The following is a 17,761-nucleotide window of genomic DNA, read 5'->3' on the forward strand; positions in this document are numbered from 1 at the left end:
TGAAGTGTGTGTGTGTATTTGAGGGAGGGTGCGGGTGTGTGAGGGTGTGTGTGTGTGTGTGCGAGAAAGAGAGACATGGGGAATAAAAGAGGGGTCGAGTGGTATAAAATCCTGGGCCTCGAAAAGGCTGTCCAAATGCAGCTTAAAGGATTTGTGTTATTATTTTTATAGCGACATGCTACTCACAAGCGATGGTTCTCAAGGCTTCCAGTAATAAAAATTTCAATATAGTTTGGGAGAACAGAAAATGCGTTGATTATATTTTTGAACACTTGCAACTTTTACGACATTTGTTATATTTAATATTAAGCCATGTAGTGAGAAAATAACTGGTCTCTCTAAATATGAAAACATCATTGTAATGCCGAATCTGTAGTCTTAAGGAAGAAATACATGTACAAAAACAATGTACAATTTGAGAAAAACAATACCAAAACGAATCACGATTATACATAATGCCTACCACCCTCAAACTTAGAGGAAGAATTGCGTTTAATGTGATAAGTGCAAGTTACAAGTGCGGGCTTTTGACTGGTTGAAAGGCAAGTTACGTTCGATTGCAACCCTTTCTGAAAAGGGTCTCTGATCTTAAGATCAGGTGAAGATATGAAACCAGTATGAAATGGGCAAAGGGTTTTTAGGAATGCGATTGCTAAAGCTTAGGACAAGGACGACAGTCGAATGTTGAAGATTATTTGAATTGTAAAAAAATCAGATTGGTAAAAATGTGTCTTTTTAGAGGAGTTTGAGAAGGGCTGTCACATGTGAACTGCAGGGCAGAGATTCACGGGAATGGCTCAGGTGAAAGATTAGTCAAATAATGATCTCGTCATGGACTGATTATCTTACAGAGACGTGAATGAACGAGTGATGAAATCTTTGTTTGATCACGTTCAGGCATTAACTTAGACACACGAACAAAGAAAGAAAGCTCATTAGAAGCAAGTCGTTTGGAATATCCGAAGCACCGCTGCTAATGTGTAATATACCTGTCACATCACATATCTTGATGGATTTTCTGTTTACATTTCCCCGCTTAATCTTCCCGGCTAAAATTCGTGTGCTTGTAATGTACCGCGATCGTGTTAGCTTTTGTTGTTGTTTTCGTATAGCATATTATACTCACATTACCAATTCATGACAATGCGTATACACGGGGTCTTGGAACCATACATAAAAACGTTGCTTCAGGGAACAGAAATGGAGAAGAGTGGGGGTATCGAGCGAGAGAGAGGGGCTTAGAACATCCCATTATGTAGCGCCAAGTGTCTAGGGATGCGTTGCTATGGCAACATGCTGGTCCATTGACGTCATTGGTTGCTAAAAAGCGAGCTCTCGCAATATTGACATTTTGGGCGATGATGGCTGTGAAGATGAAGGCTCTCCCATCGCTCATATATAAAGTTCCATGTATTGACCAGATTTTTCTTAAATGCCACAGCATACAATGTATCCATCACAACATTCTCTCCGCTTTCCCCACTCACCACACACACACACACACGCGCACACACATACTTTCCCCCTCTCTCTCCTTCCATCTCTCTCGGTCTCCCCATTGCTATAAATTTGATTTAATGATCATGTTAAACATGGAATTAAATTGATTGATCAAGACATGCTTTGTAAAACATATTGCGTATTAATAATGAAACATTCATTTACTTCGATGAAAAACTATCGATATAATGCCTAATAGAGTTGCCTAAAAACTGATTAATCGGTATGATATCCATTTTCTGGTTAATTCATTCATGGACTCACACAACCTTAACCGCACACCACCCCGGCCACATACTATAACAAACGCTGAAGAAAAGTCTAGTAACTGTATCTCCCTTAATAGTTCAGCGTCAAACACATCCGCAACATTACACACCAACACTACTTAATGCACAAAAAACATACACACACACACACTCATCCTTACCCCACACCCATCTCTCACACACTTAAGGCAAACAACACCTGTCTTACTCGCTTACATAATAATATACAAGCAATCCATCATCCCCTCCCTCCCACGCGCTGGTATACACACTCCTCACGTAAAATACAATGCACTAAAATTGGAATGCTTTTAAAAGCAAACTGGCGACACTAATTCCATTTATAGCACACATAATACACAGTATGGTGACTCAAGCATAATCCGTTGATGTAAAATGTATGTGTGTGGGGGCCGGGGTGGGGGGGGGGGGGTAAACACAGTGCCAAACCATATGCATGGATACTACTGTAGATGAACACCAAAAATTAAAACACACGCATGATGTATTTGGTAAGTGTTATACAGATTATAGGTTACCATGCTAAGTAATAGCGTTTAACCCTGGTAACATTACATTCTAAGTTAATTCGACCATGATAAATTACGTAGTGGTATATACACGACATAGGCCTATGGGACATCCCTTTGTAAGTTGTTCTCCTAAAATCTACGTTCAATCGAATGATTATTGAATTATTGAATATCGAATTCAACAACATTTTCTATGTTACTAATAGCTTTTAAATTGATTGGAGTCTATATACTTCATTATCAACGGAATATTACCTAATATATTCTAGGGGACAGACAAACAATGTAAATTCTTAAAAATATTAATAATCTCATTGTAAATATCTCCTTTAAATATTTCATACAGACAAGGTTTTTAAGAAAATGACTTTCCATCAATATCGTCAATATTAAAGATATTTTTAATCTAAGGTAGCAAGATGATCAAGTCACATGACCAAGGTGGAGGTTTAAAAACAGGAGAATAAAATCGTGGATAGTTACCAGCCTTTTGGTATGCCACCGTCAAATCTTTTTTGAAAAAAAAAACATTATCCCCAAGATTGTCTCGTGTTTGAATTGGGGTACAAATGATAAGCATGTTAGAATGGAAAGAGAATTTGTAATAATAGAAATGTGATGATAAGTAAGATAAATGTGGTGTCGGAGTAACTAGGACATTTGACAAATAATTAATGTCGTTTAGGAATAGAAAGTATCATGTCGTAAAACTATATATGCAAAGATATTTGAGCCCTTAGAGCTCTTAAAAGATTGATACCTTAATCTTCCTGACATAGATACCCATAATGATTTATTACATAGTCTGTCGATATTGTCGGTATGATAATGATGTTTTCGTGCTGTTTTGAGCTTGTTTATTGCTTTCACTGTCTAAGATTTAGCGACTTGACACGCTTACAGTTATTTTTAGATTCCCAGGGGAGAAAGTGAAAGCTTCAACCGAGGCAAATATTCTGCTTATCCATTGCCTTCTTCCACTATCTTACGATTTGTCTCTTTCTTTATTCCTTCATATTTCTTTCTTTCTTTATTTCTTTCTTTCTTTCTCTCTTTCTTTTTTTCTAATATCTCCCTATCTCTCTCATTCTATGTGTTTCTATCTACAGCATCTATCTCTCTTGTCCACACACACCCCCATACGGCACACACCATAACTCTCACCATAGAGCTATTAATAGCTCCATGCTCTCACTCACTACCGCTCTCCAATGTACACACGCACACACTCACACATAATGTACATTCACCCAAATATACATACTTTCTTATTTTAGTCTCCCTCTCCCTTCCTATTATGTAGAATTCAGTTTATTAATGTATTCGAAACAAATTTTAAAATTTTTAAAGTAAAGAAAGAAACGACGGATGGGAATAGCTATTGGGTGGTAGCTTTCGTACTAGATTCCCCCCCCCCAAAAAAAAGGTGATTGCATTAACTATATAGAACAATCGAAATGTTCGATTAATGATCGAATAATATTTCAAGGGACTTTTGTTTTCAATATTAAGTGCTTCGCATATCTCATTTCTATCGCCTGAATACAAAACTGTAAAAATATACGTTTTACCCGATGGGTAGGAATCACAGCAGTGATGATAGTTACAATGGCAACAAAGATAATTAAGTTAAAACGTTTGGATTTCCAAACGCATCCAGTTCTACTGATTATTTTAGTTTCAAGAATAAACTGCTGAAAATTTAAATGTCAACGGTTTGTTGATAGCTATAATCGCTGTCGGTCGTATACAAAAAAAAGAAAACGATTGTGATGATTAATAAAAGATTGCAGGATAGAATTTGCAGGGATTTTTCTTTCGGCGGAAAAAAGGTTAAAAGTTCAGTGTCTGCTAGTAGCAGTTCATTGAACATTTTTCATTATTATTGGCAGTGCGTACTTTTAAATATGAATCAGTAAAGATTTTTAATCATCAAACGTCAACTGATGAAACAAAATGACCGTTTATCTGTGCACGGTTTAGTAAAACATTAATCTATATATTGAAAGAGTTAGAAGCGTCATGACATTATCATGCAAAGTGACATAGATTATCGCGACCTACCAAAATATTTCATACAAACATTGCAGAAGATTGCAAATAGGATTATATGCAATCCTAGATTGATATCAGATAATGTTGAAAAAAAAATTGAAAATCGTCACATGCAACCTTGATTTACCAAAATTTGGTAGGTTCAGAATCATAGACACCAAACGATAACAGCCTTTCTTTTGACGTATAAACCAAAACACCTCGTGAGTTTTAATATTATACAATGAAAAAGTTCGTTTATCATGACCGTTAGTTTTTCTTTATGCTAAAACGGAAGAACTCTAATAGGGAGGTATGGAGAATACGAGATAGGAGAAAATGACGGTCAAATATTGGTCTTTGCTGTCCACTTAAAGTTAATCCAATAAAGACATAATCCGATAAAACATCCATATCTGACCTTCAACGCAAGCTGGTATACACCAATATGATATCTTTACAGTAAAGGTTGAATCATGGTATAACTCAATGGGTTGAGTCTAGTGTTGCATGGATACACCGCATTCACTATTTTATGGCATAATAAATGAGATCTACTCTTGATGTGGATTTAGTGAGTCCATTGAGATACCTATACCGAGTATGACGTATACGCGTGCATGTCCGAAAGCGATGGCTTTTGAACTCTGTTGAATGGCCTTGCAGTATTACAAGGTGCTTGTTGCTGGTCAAACTACGTGTTGTGTGGGGGTGTTTTTCGTGGCCTACAAAATTATTTGTACTATAGCCTCGATAGCTGAATCATAACGTTGTCAGTTTTCTTTTCCTTTTTTTTCACGCGGCTTTACATAATTTATGAGCCTGCAGTTGTGACTATCCCGTCTTTACATTAATGATGAATATAATAACTTGCAGCTGCAATGTCTATTCTTTTTCTTGGATGATATTGCCGTCGTCATCCCAACGATAGAACATTTCATATTTGATGTCACTCTTACTACTCCCCTTCGTTTATTTTCGATGTTATCAATCTCTACCCCGTCTCCCTATACCAATCTTTTTATCTTTCACCGTTCCTGCATATCCAGATGTTCGTGTATACTTCAAATCACCCGATACCCTTCCCCCCTAATATACACATTGAGTAAATTTTTAACCACCACGAGGGTAATTATGTGTCCAACCAATTTGGGGCAGTATTTTACGCAATACGGGAAGCATATTGTCCAGTAAGGTTAAAAAATAAGCAGCAATTACTTTAGAATGGGCAAAATTTTCATCACACTGGATAAATAAAAATGCCCAAAAGAAATGCCCAACGTTGGTTGGACACATAATTACCCTCATGGAGCACCTACTTTACCCAATATTTCTTTAGAGTGTTCCCTATCTTTCTCTTTCTCTCACCATCTTCTAATGACGGTATCTGAATGAATCATCAAGGAGACTAATTAATTTCAAGACAAAGACATTTCCCCACATTAATGATCGATTGCAGTCTATTTCAGTCTCTCATTTGCCTTTCGACACTACAGGTTGTGCTCTCAATAGCAGCTTTCGAGGAAATCTTATAGCTTCTCTGTTCAAGTTCACCCTCCTTGAATTATCATTATTTTTGTGAAATTAACCTTCATTTCAGTTGGTATTAATGTGAATTATTACCTATACGAAGTGTTTCTCCGTGGCAATCATTATCCATATTTTGCTTTCTCTGATTTCGCAGCGGTCAATATCGTGCCGTATTTTCTCTCTTCCGGGTTTTCCCATTGACTTTGTGTGTAAATTTAACAGCGGGCAATATTCGCGAAATCCGGTTGGAACCAGTTTGTGAAGAGACCGCAGTTGTAGCGCAGCGCGGCTCTATACAGCGCAGCGCATAGTGCGATGCATGCCATGCACATAGACCAATAAATATGTGTATGCGCAGTGTGTACCGGTATGTGACGTGAGAAAATGGCTACTTCTAAAGGCGACCGCACACCTTACGACTGGTCTGCGACCCGTTTTCAGAATAAAATGTTGTAGCATTTGATGCTAATATTGAGACATGGAATATCATACTGCGTAATGTTATAATTCATCGTACGAATACCTATGATCAAATCTGTGACTATGCTATCATCCTTCTTAGAATAAAAGAGAATTTAATATCTAGTCGTAATGACGTCATAGCAGTCTTACGATTGGCTACGATTTGAAACTAATTTGGCCTTTACTCCAAAATAAAGGCTTGCAATCTTTCAAAATGGTTGTAAGATTATTCTTTCAATTAATTTTAACATCAAATAAAATGATATGTTCCATTCACATCTTCAGAAAAATCTAAATATTGGTCACTTTGGGTTATACTGAATGTTTTCAGTTTTGTTGCTTTCTCTTCCACATGCCTCCTATATATCTCCATCTTGTAAATCCACCCGTGATGCGGCCCCATCTCCCTCTCACATAGCAACTGACCCGCGGCAATCAAGCCGTGTCTATGCCAGAGCACGTTTTTCCTTGGAGCCAAGGAGTAAACATTAGCAAGATGGCGACGATTAAAGCTCAAACCTTCTCTATGATTAGATCCGCATTCTAAATGATGTGTGGAAATCAGGTTCAAGGATGAATATGCACAGAGTACACTTCATCATCGTCTTTAAAGGTGACAAGTGCAGCTGCTTTCGCTGTTTACAGTGTTTTGTTATTATCACATCTTGTTTATTTCAGACTTGGTCGGCTGCCACACTAAAACCCTTTATCATGTTTATTAATATTATATAGGTCCTATTTATTATTCATATTTCATTGAATTTTATGTACGAATATCATTTTTTCACATCAATTCTAGCTTCTTCTTTTTTTCAAGTAAATTATTGGACCTTCTCACCATGGCGTGTATGTAAACAAAAAGAAAATCATTTTTAATGGTTTGTGCAATTCTTTACCAACTTTAGTTGATATGGCTTAAGTTTAAAATTCACAGAAGCTGGAGCTGACTTCAGCAACTGAAGACGTGGGAAGAATTTGCTTAACATGGAGTATTGTACACGTCAATTCATTTTACGATCAGTGTGTTTCTGTCTATATTGTGCGTGACTTAAAAACGAATGCAATGAAGAAATATTGCTAATGTTAGTCTAAATATAAGAAAAACTTAAACAGACACAATATTAAAATGGTCGTCATACACTCTTAAAATGTTGGGCAACATACTGCCCACACAATTGAATAACAAATTTATATTTAAATCTTGGTAGTTTTAACCAAGTTATTGTGGTATGGACAGTATGTTCCCCAACATGTTTTAAAGAGTGTATCATTTTGATTACTCAATACACACACAAGCACACAACCTTGGTTCCATTTCCTAATCTGCCGCCAAAAATGGGACAAGATTTTGCTGTCTGCTTACTTACCCACATAAAGTGCATGACCCCTGTGTAATTTACCACACACCCCCCCCCCCAAAAAAAATCAATAATTCTAACACTATAACCTCCGATAACATTTCGCTGTGCACTTTTCATTATACATGTTCTCCAATTATTGTGCAGGATTCTAATCCGCAATTAGGGTTGTATTCATCAGGCAAGCATCATGGAGGTATGGACATTGTCCCCGCATTTCCGCCCTTATAAAAAAAAACCATGGTTTTACAACCGTAATCATGGTATAACCATGGTTAGGGGCGGTTTTACAATGGATCGATGGTAGTCCATGGTTTTAAATTCATAACCAAGGTAAATGTGTGGCGGAAGTGTAGTAATACCATTGTTAAAATACCATAGTTATAATAACATGATAAAAATGTCATTTTATGACGATTTTAAAACCATGGTTATAAAAACCATCATTATACCACAGTTTTAAGAAAGTTAAAAAACAATAGTTATAAAATCATCGTTCTACTTTGGTGAAAAAACCATAGTAATTTAACCATGGTTGTAACCATGGTTTCACAGTAGTATAAAAACAATGGTTAGGAAACCTTGGTTTAACTCCCGTTCTACTAAGGTTGGAAATCAATGTTATAAAACCATGATTTAAACCATGGTTTTATGATAGCATAAAAACAGTATTTATAATACCATGGTTAAAATTCCGTTTTACCAAGGTTGAAAACGACGGTTATACACCATGATTTTAACCATGGTTTTAAGATAGTTTGAAAATGATGGTTATATAACCATGGTTTTAACCGTGGTTTAATGAGAGTGTAAAAACAGTGGTTACAAAACCATGGTTAAATTTCCGTTTCACCAAGGTTGAAAACGACGGTTATACACCATGATTTTAACCATGGTTTTAAGATAGTTTGAAAATGATGGTTATATAACCATGGTTTTAACCGTGGTTTAATGAAAGTGTAAAAACAGTGGTTACAATACCATGGTTAAATTTCTGTTTTACCATGGTTGAAAACGACGGTTATACACCATGATTTTAACCATGGTTTTATGATAGTTTGAAAATGATGGTTATATAACCATGGTTTTAACCGTGGTTTAATGAAAGTGTAAAAACAGTGGTTACAATACCATGGTTAAATTTCCGTTTTACCATGGTTGAAAACGACGGTTATACACCATGATTTTAACCATGGTTTTATGATAGTTTGAAAATGATGGTTATATAATTATGGTTTTAACCGTGGTTTAATGAAAGTGTAAAAACAGTGGTTACAAAATCATGGTTAAATTTCCGTTTTACCAAGGTTGAAAACGACGGTTATACACCATGATTTTAACCATGGTTTTATGATAGTTTGAAAATGATTGTTATATAACCATGGTTTTAACCGTGGTTTAATGAAAGTGTAAAAACATTGGTTACAAGACCATGGTTAAACATTCGTCTTAGCAAGGTTGAAAACAACGGTTATAAACCAAGATTTTAACCATGGTTTTAAGATAGTTTGAAAACGATGGTTATATAACCATGGTTTTAACCGTGGTTTAATGAAAGTGTAAAAACAGTGGTTACAAAACCATGGTTAAATTTCCGTTTTACCAAGGTTGAAAACGACGGTTATACACCATGATTTTAACCATGGTTTTATGATAGTTTGAAAATGATTGTTATATAGCCATGGTTTTAACCGTGGTTTAATGAAAGTGTAAAAACAGTGGTTACAATTAATACCATGGTTAAATTTCCGTTTTACCATGGTTGAAAACGATGGTTATACACCATGATTTTAACCATGGTTTTATAATAGTTTGAAAATTATGGTTATATAACCATGGTTTTAACCGTGGTTTTATGAAAGTGTAAAAACAGTGGTTACAATACCATGGTTAAATTTCCGTTTTACCATGGTTGAAAACGACGGTTATACACCATGATTTTAACCATGGTTTTATGATAGTTTGAAAATTATGGTTATATAACCATGGTTTTAACCGTGGTTTAATGAAAGTGTCAAAACAGTGGTTACAAAACCATGGTTAAACATTCGTCTTAGCAAGGTTGAAAACGACGGTTATAAACCATGATTTTAACCATGGTTTTAAGATAGTTTGAAAATGATGGTTATATAACCATGGTTTTAACCGTGGTTTAATGAAAGTGTAAAAACAGTGGTTACAAAACCATGGTTAAATTTGCGTTTTACCAAGGTTGAAAACGACGGTTATACACCATGATTTTAACCATGGTTTTATGATAGTTTGAAAATGATTGTTATATATAACCATGGTTTTAACCGTGGTTTAATGAAAGTGTAAAAACATTGGTTACAAAACCATGATTAAATTCCCGTTTTACCAAGGTACTAACTTTGTTAGTCTGGGCCTATAAAGCTTGTCACGACTAACTCAGCTGTGGACTAATGAAGGTTTTTCATTACTCGTATTTCGTAAAAAGACAGGCTTGACTAACGCCATTTGTGGTTTCTGACTAAATGAGGCATACGTACACCTCATAATGTTGTACGACTAACTTTCGGCCATCCAAAGGCATGACTAAAATTATAAAGGCCTGCGACCTGAATTACTAACTAAGCAGGGCCGTTGTTGTTGATCTTGAAGGTAGTCGGGCCGGGGGTGGCCGCTGGTGTTTTTTTTTTTTAATAGGACTATATTATCTTTTTGTATAATTTAAATAATGTCTGCCCAGTCACTAAACATTGTCTGTCTATACGTACATATCATTTGTCATTTTGAACCTGTCTACTTTATAATTGTGTTCAACACGAATTTCGCGCATTCCCCGCCTGCCCCCCCCCCCACCCCTCCCGCTCATTTTCGCGCCTTTTTTTATGCGCGTCGATGTACTAGTACCACCGAGTACCACATGTGTAACGCACAACCCGCACATGTATGATATACACACCATAGACAAATGCACACACACGTACACACGTACGCCGTGCAGATACAATCACCTTAATGCTTCGAAGGCCAAGGGCTAGCTATATAAGCTTCAAGTTCATGAAATTCAGGCAATTAACTGCATTCAACTAATTTTTTAACTGAAACTATAGGAGAACAGACAAATTATGGAACTGTCAGGAGATAGTTAACTGTAAGTAAGTTTATCTAATCAGTAATCTGTTGGGCATTCTCGTGAATTAGTCCACTCCTGGCACCTCCTTGGCCTTGCATGACTCGGAAATTGAACACTCGGCGGATTGTGCGCGTACCGTACCAAGCCCTAGTAGTACCGTACTGTACTGCACTCTGCAGCAGGCAGTGTCACTGTCAGTGCAGTGGATTATTTCAAGAGTTTGCCTAAGCTTAGTCTGTAATGTTGCTGCATTTATTTTGATTAGGAGTGTTGCATGGGTCTAGAAATGTATTCTGACTTCAACTTGAAGTTGAAGCCAGGCATTGGGGCTGGCTACATGTAGGGCCTAAAAGTTATTTATGGCTATATATTATAGGCTTGAGCTTGCCTTGGACTTTGCCTTTGGACTAGATTTATTATTATGGTGGAACACGTCGTACTCGTAGCCTAGTCCCGGCCCTAGCCTAGGCCTAACTTAGGCTAGCGCTTGGCCTACCTGAAAAAAAAACTTGTTGGCTGCCATCGAGTATGAAGAAAAATTTTGTACTAGATCTCCTACTGGCTTAATTATCGTTAGACTATCGACTAGGGTCTAGATCTAGTCTAGATCTATACTTTAACTTTTTAAAGTTTACGTTAACGGTTAGAGTACGGTGTCGGTGGTCCTAATTAATGTTATACTTTTGAACGGCAACAGCATTCAGTCCACTGATCTGTATTCTTTTTTTTTTGATGGGTCTAGTCTCTAGGCCTAGGCTACAGACTCTGCTACTGCGGGTTAATTAGTCCTCATTTAATTAGTAATACTTGATCAATGGATCAGCTAGCTGCAAAGTAGTATGTTTTAATAAATCCTTTATTTTTAAGCGGGAGTACAATTCATATGTCTGTATATGTTTTTCCATGTGAAAATCTGTTTTTTTTTTGGTAAGTTCAGAGTGTGGTTGTGGGAACGTGGCTGGCTCCTTGTTTCGAAGATTTCTACAGCATGCATGCACATTACGATAGTAGATCTAGGACACAGTTGTACACAACTGAAAGATATGCGCATTTCCCTAGCCATAGCGGCGATGATTGTTACCAAAAGAAAAGTAATGCCAATAGTTCTAGTGTTTACTTTCGAGTCTCCTTGGTATTTTCATATATAGGCCCTACAACTATTCATGAAAAATCCGAGGCCAAACCACGTAATGTGGAATTTCGTCACAAATGGGTTAAGTTATTAATTTAGGAAGTGTTGTTCCATATGTGTCACTAATAGTGGAATTGTCTGAAATTTGTATGAATTTTAAGTATGGTTGGTTATTATGAAATGAATGAAATTTCATGTGATGAAAAATGGAAATACCATCGCTGGACCGTTGTGTCGTAATAGTACTGTATTTTAATTTCAAATCAAAATTTTTAATAGACTACAATACAATTTTCTTTCCTGGTAGCGGGAAGTTAAAGGGATGGTTCCAGGCTGAAAATATTTATATCTAAAAGTATATAAATGGAGTAAAATTTACAGTAAAATGCTGAAAATTTCATCAAACTTGGATATCAAATAACAAAGTTATTGATTTTCAAAGTTTATCAATATTTTTTGGAATATGCACATCATCATGAATATTCAATAGGTGGGCTGATGATGTCACATCTCAATTTTTTCTTATGTCATTACATGACATCGTAAATGTTTCATTTTTTCATACATGTGTAAATGATGTGTCTCCATTATGATGAAATAAGTTGAGGCAATAAATAACTAGTCCACTTAATCAGTTGTCAATCCAATTGTTTTAGTTCTTGGTAGCAATTTTTTTATTAAACCAAATTTCACATAATAAAACACAAAAGAACAAGTGGGGATATGACATCACCAGCCAACCTAATGAATATTCATAAAGACATGCCTAGAACTGTTTCACCGGAATAATATCATTTGAAATTCAAAAACTTTATTTGTTATTCGATTTTGATTAAATTTTTAGCATTTTGCTCTGTAAATTTTCTTCTATTTATTGAGATATAAATATTTCCAGCCTGGACCATCCCTTCAATTTTACTAATATTCGAAGACAGGAAACTAATACTAGAAAAAAAGATAAATGAATGGAATATGTATCACCAAACCCAGACAAACATTGGAATATGTCTTGTTTGCCTCTTGCATCGAGGCAAAAACTGAATATTTGTGTCCATGTACATGCAATATCTTTTGATTACACACATTTATCCTGAAAGCTCTTTGCATACATTATTTATTCAAAATTCAGGTTTAGTAAGAAAATCAATTACTTTTCATTCCAGGTACAAATTTTTATTGATATATGGCCAAAATCAAAGAAGGGTGTTGGTAACCAACAAGTCAGAGGAGACCTCAAAACAGGAGCTGCTTAGGGTGGTGTGCACAACATTTGGAGTGAAAGAAGAAGATATTTTTCCTGCAGACATGGCAAGACAAATTCTACGATTTTGCAGACATGGAAGAGGACGAACTTGTGACAGGGCCATTGAGAGTAAAAATTACAAACTACCTGTGGTCCTCGGTGCACAGCAACTGGTGAATGGTGGAGAGTAAGTATCTGGTACCAAACAGAAACCCCAATTAACTCTCAATGTGCCATAGTCTTGCCCAAGTGCATGCCATTTAATTTCTTTGGCAATTGATTCATCCTTCTAGATAAATATATTACTTGATAATGGCCAAACTTAAAGGCATTTCTCTTTTTCACATGACATAGTTATATATGAGACTCAACCAGAAGGATTATTAAAGAGGATTAGAACTTGGCCAGTAAAAACGCTTTAAACGTGTATGGGGCACCTTAAGAGTTGATGAATTAAGTAAATGTGAGTAAATGCATAAAATATGAGAATATTTCTTGCATTATAACTTACTAATGTTTGAGTATCACTATTGATGCAGGAATCTTACAGTGGCTACATTGTTGTGACATTTTGTAATGCATTTCTCTGTTAGATTTTACCTAAAGTTAATTTTTAAGTCTAATTCGCATGTATATGGTTCTGCTATGGTCTTTCACCAAATGTTAACTGGTACAGTGTGTTTGTGACAGATAGTCGCAAAGTGTGACCAAGTGGAGCTTTTCTGTTCTTGTCTTTGGCAACAAGACTGGCGTGTCGTTGCATAAAACTTGCTATTATAGTAAAATTTGCTGTAAATAAGATCTATTAAGGACTCGGATGAAAAGTGATTTGACAGAAACTAAATGAATGAGGATTCTAAATCTATTTGTTTTTTCTTTTTTAAGTATAATTTTTTATTCTTTGTTTTTTCTTTTTTTAAGTATAATTTTTTATTCTTTCCAAATCTGACACTGTTGCAAGGCACATAGCGTGGATGAGCACTGAAAAAAAGGCAGCCAGACTTCAAGAGAGTTGAGTTCTGCATGCAGAAGACACTGGCAGACAGAAGGGCATGGATCATAAATTCTGTCCCTCGGCCAAGGATCACTGATGACCGACTGAAGTATCCTTGGCTCTTTGATGAGGATCAGGTAATCTATGCAGAGTTTTCTCACCAGATTTCGAAATATACTGAATATCCCGAGATTGATTGAATGCTGACGGACGTTGATAGAGTTGCTTACTCAATGTTTCCCTATTACAGTGATTTACAGAATGTATTGGAAACTTCTAACTCCACATGGATTATCCAAACTTGCTCATAAACTTAATTTATTCAAGACTGCGTAAGGTGTGAACTTCATATGTGGTCCTTGTATGTAAAATTCAGGTTATTTTCTTGTCAAAGCAATATCACCTAAACAGCTTGAGGTATGGATGTAAAAAACTTGGTGTTTAACATGTACCATCATTAGGAAGACGATTTGAATGGATTTTGGAATATGTAGGTCAAAGGTCAATTTGTGAAATTTATTTGTTTAAACACATTGTCACCTTAACAATTTGAAATATAAATGTGAAACTTGGTGCTAACATGTACCACTATAGGAGATGATCTGGATATATTTTGGAATATGTAGCTCGAAAGTAAATTTGTGAAATTCAGGTAATATCTTTGTTAATGCAATGTCACCTTAACAGTATGAAATATGGATGTAAAACCTGCTAGCATGTATCACTGGGAAGAGGATGCATTGAGTAGTGTATGTTTCATTGACTGTTTTTGAAAATTTGACTCAATGTCTCTAATCTTCAAATTAAAGGTCTAGTCCACCCCAGGAAAATGCTGATTTGAATAAATAGAGAAAAATCAAACTAGCATGAAATTTTAAAGTTTCGCTTATTTTCAACAAAACAGTGATATGCACAACTAGGTGAGCCAATGATGTCACTCACTATTTCTTTTGTTTTTTATTGTTTGAATTATACAATATTTCAATTTTTACGAATTTGATGATTAGGACCTCCTTGCCTGAAGCACAAAATGTTAAAATAATTGAATTCCACGTGTTCAGGGACGAATGAAACTTCATTTCACATGACAATGACGAGAAAATCAAAATATTTCATACTTCATATAATAAAATACAAAAGAAATAGTGGGTGAGTGATGTCATCAGTTCCCTCATTTGCATACCGACTGAGGTGTGCATATAAGCGTTTTGTGAAATGAAGCAAAACTTTAAAATGTCATAACTTTCTTATTTTACACCTGATTTTGATGAAATTTTCAGTGTTATGCTTGTTGAATTTTTCTCTTTTTATTCAAATCAAGGTTTTTTTTTTTTTTTTTTTTTTTTTGGGGGGGTGGACGTGTCCTTTAATCTTGCCATATCTGTGCTACCTCTGTGTGTGAAAAGTACATTAATTTATTTAGTTTATTCAGGGATTTTTTTTTGTATATACATATAGTCTTTCTACCTTGTCTTCTCAGTCAAACCAAATCTTATAAGATCAACAGCAAAAAAAAAACAGTTTTCAGGAGTATATGACATCATTCTGCATTCCATACTTAATTAAGCTTGACATATCTGTGCTAACTCTTAATTTATTTAGAATATTTATGATTTTTTATGCCTCCGCCAACGAAGTGGCCGGAGGCATTACGTTTTCGGGTCGTCCGTACGTCCGTCCCGTTTTGTTTTGTCGAAATCTCAAGAACCGTGGAGTGGTTTTACATCAAACTTGGTATGAGGGTATATCCTGGGGGGATAATACTTTGTTTTGATTTTATGGTCACGGGTGAAAGGTCACAGAGGTCGTTATATACCTTAAAATGTCCTGTTCTTGTGATAACTTAACCATTGGAGCTAATAACTTCAAACTTGGTACATTCTTTATATACATAATAGAGGGAGAATGATCTGATTGGATTTTGGGGTCACATGGTCAAAGGTCACGGAGGTCAGTATGCCTTAAAATATCTTGTTCTTGTGTAACTAAAGGAATGTTAGAGGAAGTAAATCCAAACTTGGTACATATATGCTTGATATAGGGGGGGGGGGTAATTTGGGGGGGTTGCAGGGCCAAGTTCAAAGGTCATAAAGGTCATATACTTACAACTTTTTTATCCATTTAGTAATTTTCTTGTGTTTTATGAATACTAAAAGTTATTTTCATATATCAAGTTTGATTGTAGGTCAGTGTATGCATGAAATTGTTCTTGTGATAAACCAAAGACTTCGATAGATCAATTTCAAATATGGACAATGCAACCATTATGACATTGACTTGAGAAGTTCAAAGGTCTAAGAGTTCATGTCTCTTGTCACAATTGCTTGTAGATTCAATATTAATGGTTCTTGGATGCATATATGAGAGTGATCAATATGATAATAGAAAATATCAATCAAGGTTTTCCGTTGGGTAGATTTAATTTTATTGAATAATTTTTGCCTTATCCAAATATAAGTGAACACCAAATGTTCAGGCCAGCTATGGTAGGAATCGAACTCACGATCTCCTGGTTACTAGACAGGCGTCATACAACTAGACCACCAGGAATTAAGCCCGATGGCTATTGGCTGCTATTATGTGATATATCAACACAGTACTGTACCTGCTGCTATTATGTGAATCAAACCAGCTACCAGCCATCGGGCTTCTCGGTGGTCAAGTGGTATGACGCCTGTCTGATAACCAGAAGGTCGTGGGTTCGATTCCTACCCGAGCCGGCCTGTAAAATTTTTTCTTAGCAGCTCAAACATGCACTGAACATTCAGTGTTTATTTATGTTGGGATAAGGCATAAATTATTTAATATAAAAAGAATAGAACAAATTTGAAGATTTATGGGAAATTACCTGTGCAACATATTTCTGATCTAGTGGCAATGGCGGAGGCATAAATTTCGACTGTGTGCAGTCGAGAATCCATCTAGTTATTTTCTTTTGTTTTTTGTATAAAGTCTTTCTAACATGTCTTCTTGGCCAAATCAGTTATATGAAATCAGCAGTAATAAAACAGTTTTCAGGAGTACATGTATACATTCCTTACTTAGTTTAGCTTGCCATATCTGTGCTAACTGTTTGTGTGAAAAGTACAAAATTTATAAAGAATGTATTAAAATTTATGTGGGTTCTTTTATAGATATGTATTCAAACCTGCCATGTATAAAGACTTGCCTCTTTTGTCAGCTAACTTGGGTAATGTTTCCAGAGCTGTACATGTAGTACTGTATTAGATGTGTTTGACTTTATTTTTATTAAAAGTTTTCATTGCGTTGTTCTTAACACTGATTTGCATTTTGTCCCTTTTTAGGTCATTGTGTGATCACTCACTGATTGATACAATAAGTGGCGATGTGTAGTGTGGAATATGACCTCTGTCATATTATCTGTCTGACTGACCTACAATTTTAAATGTAATTTCTTATTATACCATCACAAATGTGGCTCTTTGATGATGTAGCCGAATGTGTACATTGTAACTGTATTTTAATTGACTCTTTTCTTTCGCTGATACACTAGAAACTCAATATACAGAGATTCCCAATATAACAGTCAAATTTGCTGGTCCAAGGTCTTTTTGTTATCGCTGTTTCTGTTTTTAAATCATTGTT

General features: G+C 35.7%; 1 long non-coding RNA gene across 1 annotated transcript; it reads left to right on the forward strand.

The window, feature by feature from the left end:
• Nucleotides 1-10,625: 10,625 nt before the first annotated feature.
• Nucleotides 10,626-17,432, forward strand: LOC135155719 (uncharacterized). The gene is made up of 3 exons (XR_010294906.1): nucleotides 10,626-10,804; nucleotides 13,082-13,348; nucleotides 14,123-17,432. It is a non-coding gene; the product is annotated as an uncharacterized LOC135155719 (long non-coding RNA).
• Nucleotides 17,433-17,761: the final 329 nt, after the last annotated feature.

The sequence above is a fragment of the Lytechinus pictus genome, chromosome 10, assembly GCF_037042905.1.
Source record: "Lytechinus pictus isolate F3 Inbred chromosome 10, Lp3.0, whole genome shotgun sequence".
Lineage (NCBI taxonomy): Eukaryota > Metazoa > Echinodermata > Echinoidea > Temnopleuroida > Toxopneustidae > Lytechinus > Lytechinus pictus.